Genomic DNA, 4536 nt, shown 5'->3' with positions numbered 1-4536 from the left:
GCTGTCGCTGATGAGCCTCTGATCGCTGTCAGATTCTGTGATATGAATGTCCGCTAATGGGTTTAGAATGAGCCCCGCTCGGCCCGTGTTCTGGCTTAATGTAATATTTCACCGGTAATAAGACCGAAATAATATAATTAAAATAAAGAAATGAATGAATACATGATAACATCTAAATAAATGTTGATAGATTTAGCGTTATAGTTTTAAAAATATTAATAAACAGCAAATCAACACAGAAAGACCTAAATAATAATAATACATAATTAATAAATAGCGCCGCCCCTCCCACTACGCGCATCACGCGCTGTGCGTCAACCCCAAAGCGTCAAAAACTGAAGCGTGGTCAAGCGCCTCTAGCGTCACTGACATGAGATGTTTATCGCTTTGAAATCACGTTCAAGAAGTCTCATTCAGCACACATCGCGATACTTTCCATCAGTTTGCAAGAGCCGCAGGTTGGGTGAGTTATACAGTCTGGTGAGTAGTAGTAAATATGCTATTTTAATGCCTGTCCTAAAACGTATTCTGTCTTCTTTATTAATCAGATGAGCGCCTTATGTTTACTCTCTGTATTACATCGGTCATCCGAGGCTGTCTTTGAGTTTCATTGTGTTTAACTAAATGAACACAGCTGCTAACTGGTTAAACTCTATCGGTCACGTGACGTGACGTGACGTGCCACAGACCTTTTATATTCATTTCAGGTTCAAAGATGTAAGTTGTATTTGTAGTAAAATCATGATAACCATGACACCTACAAAAGTAGGTAAAACCCAGTAAACAAGACATTTACCATGTTTTTTTTTTTTTTTTTTTTTTTTTTTACCACAGTAACTGTACATTAATCACCAAATTAACTATAGTTGTACCACTGTAATGGTAGTGTTTTAATGTGCTTTTATATGACTTATTTCACAGTAATCACATTTACTGTACCATGCTTGTAATACCTTTTTAATGTAAAAAAAAAAAAAAAAAACATTTTTCCCATATTGCAGTTCATTTTATATTGGTTTATATCTTAAATATTTTGCTCACAGATCACTATTAACATTCTGTATATAATTCTGTTTTATTTTCTTTCCCCTTGTATTAATTTTTTAGCTGAAAAGACGTAAAGTAAGCAGTCACCCCAGTGGTGTTTGTGGAGAGGTATTCCTTCAGAAATGGAGAAGACAGAAAGCTGCAGAGGCAGGTTGGTCTGTGATAGTTTGTCCCTTTTATCAAACATTCCTGTTGTTATCATTTGCACAGCATTTTGTTGTTTCTTAAACTATTGTACAGTCCAAATACCCACACTTGCCATCTTGGCACATTTCCTTTATTTGGCCCAAGTGAGCATGAAGATCACAATGTGTGTCGATCTTAACATGACAAAGTTCGTTTCAACTTTGTATTTTAAAAGAAACTTCTAAATGTCTTTTCAATAGTCCCTATTAAAGATGACAATTTATTTTGTGGTGCTTCTAATTAAGTGATAAAAAGAAGTTACAAATGATGTACAAAATAAATATACTTTTCTGTGCACCAAGAAAACATGCAACACTTTGTTTTACTACTAAATTAGTCTCAATTTCTAATTATTATAATTAATATTTCACAAACATTGGAAAGTTGCGTGACCTCCTGTGAGATCTCTGCAAAAAGTCTCACATTTATTCCAAAACATGATGCATGATGGGATACACTAAGCGTTGTATAGCGCTCCGGAGCAGTATTGGAGAGGTTTAGTGTGAGTTAAGGACACTGTGCTTTGGCATTATTAAGACCGGGGACAGTCTCATAGTCACGTACACACACTCTCAAGTGAATAAGACCTCAAGTGTGGGTATCTGGAAAGGGGAAAAGTCTTTAAAATGATCCCTAAATACAGTCGTACGTCAAAGTCTTAATAATTCACTAATTCAATTTAACACTTGTATGATATTGTACAAGCCCCTGGACAATCTCATCTGACACTATCACAATATTGGAAAATCAGTTGCCCCACACAGTCAGAAAGTTTATATTATTCATTGGCTTCTCATTAAATTACTTCAAATAAGCCCCATCAGTTCATGTTCCCACTATACGTGATCTCCATGACTAGATATTGCTATTAATGACTTGCTTTTAATAATGGATGCATTTAACATGTAATTATACAGCATCTTTGCAGATTATGCTTTCATGGTCTAAAAAAAACACAGTAATGTTGCATTTAATTACATAATATTTCTATCCTTTCTGTCTTACAGGATTGTTTCCAGATAACACTGTAGATCTCCCTCATGCACAAGGACTCACCTCTTTAACTCTTTAACCCCCCCACACACACACAGAGAAATGGTCCCTGGATCAGTGACTCAAGACTTTGCAGTGGTTTGATTTCTGCAGAAGATGTAACTTTGTTTTAATTAACCTTATAATGAATACATTGTGACCTTCCAGCAACCCATATACTGTACTGTCTACAGAACCAGTGACGACAACAATAGTTAAAAATAGCATTTATCATATTGATAAAGCATTGTGTTCTCTTTGTCAAGCTTCATACAGTAAACTTTACTTCTGGGGCTTTTATCATAAAAAAGCTTCAGTTCTCATCAGGAGTTTTAGTAAAGGACATATTCATGCACAGCAATCCCCTAGTTCCAGTCATGAAGTGAATGATGTTATTGTTAAAGTTATATTTCTGCATTTTTATGTAGCAGGTGTTTGTTTTCCTGTATACTTTATCTTTCTTCCATTGTTCGGACAATCAGTGTTTACGTGATGCTCTGCTGATTGAGTTTTATAGATGATATTGCACACTTGACATGCATGTCTTCATGATGTTATTTTGTGAGTTTGAAACATTTACATTGTGTGTATCACTTTTTGGTCAATAGAATCTTTTAAGAAAATGTATATTTTTACGGTGTTCTCTGAAAGATATATACCATATTTATAATGTTTTGTTTTTTAATAAAAGAATTTGCACACTGAAAATTGTTAACGTTTACAACATAACTGCCTTTTTTTTTCTTCATAGTTTTATTCTTTAAAAACGAGCTTGGTGACAGTGCAGTAATATGCACACTTTGTCTTTAAATGAGTTTGACATATCAATAAATACTGGAAAACTCTTACAAAATTATGTATGTTCATTATGCTTTATTTCAGTTTTTATTACTAGAGATTAATTGGTAAAGCAAGGCAAATCACAGAAACAAATTTAAATAATTTAATAACTTAATAATTTAACTCTTTACTTTTTATTAGTAAATGCTCTTGTCTTTGGTCAGGAAAAAATGTATCTTTTAAATTGAATGAAATGAATCTATTGGTTAGATAAGATACAACTGTGACTGTGCAGTTCACATCACGTGTTGTACACACACATGTACACATCGATATTGCCAAATTGTTGTCAAGCTGAATAACAATAATTTCTGTATTTGCATTATTGTTGGAAGAAGGTGTAGACGTTAATAAAACCCTATCTAATAGGTGGCAAATTTAATTTATTGTTAACCAATCTATCCCTTTCGCCGAAAAACGGAAAAGAGCGTTCATGAATGACAATAAATGGTTAAGGAAGTGTGATGACGCTGCTCAGCTTTGATGTCATTGGCTGTGAATGTCCCTTGTCATCGCAGGACTGTCTGTGGTTGGGTTATCTTTTAATCCATATTAAACAGCGGATCATGTTACAAAAGTATGTTTTGCTGCTATTATCACATTAGTAAATATATTAAGTCAACATTGGGTGTTTCTATGTTGAGAAAAATCACCTTTTTACCGAGATCCTAACACTAACCCTAAGAATAACTTCAATGAACTACAAAAACAGCGCCTAGTATTCCCTTTCCATAGATAGAACGATGGAGGCTTATGGGTAATGTAGTTTAAAAAGTTTTATTAACGAAATGAAATAAATAATATATTGAATGGTAAACTAGACATATAAATATGTTCACTGTGTAAACCACTATGATATATTTGAGAGGCATGGTGAAATTTAGTATTTTAGAGTATGCAATATGTAAAATGCCTTTATGCCACCTTTCCATTCATTTCTGAAAACTGTGCCCAACATTATTTTATCAGCATAGCATAAGTAGTAATCATGCTGATTTTCGCTTTGATATGTTAATTGGACTCTGATTTACAGCCATTTGAAATGTACAGTTTTGGGCTCTTCCGGGGGGTGCTACTGGGCCCCTGGGGGTAGAAGGGCAGTAAAACCTACATATATGTATTCTACTCATCATGGACAACAAACTGAGCTGAGTCACATTTATATCTGACAGTTTTCACAGTCCTCTGTTTTTTAATTCTTACATCATTGTTATTATACCTTTTGACAGGACATTGTGAGGCCATCTGATGAAACATGGAAAAATTATAAAGAAATGATTTAATAATGAAAATAATAGATTATTTCTTTGATTTTTTGAAGTAAATGGCAAGAAATATAATGGATGAACCTGCAACAACTTGCCTTTATCTATTCCCCACTGTTAAGCAGTAATCAAGGGACAATGTATACACATTGTGACAATTCATCAT

This window comes from Carassius auratus, chromosome 1 (genome assembly GCF_003368295.1).
Source record: "Carassius auratus strain Wakin chromosome 1, ASM336829v1, whole genome shotgun sequence".
NCBI lineage: Eukaryota > Metazoa > Chordata > Actinopteri > Cypriniformes > Cyprinidae > Carassius > Carassius auratus.
This window is presented reverse-complemented; position numbering follows the sequence as displayed.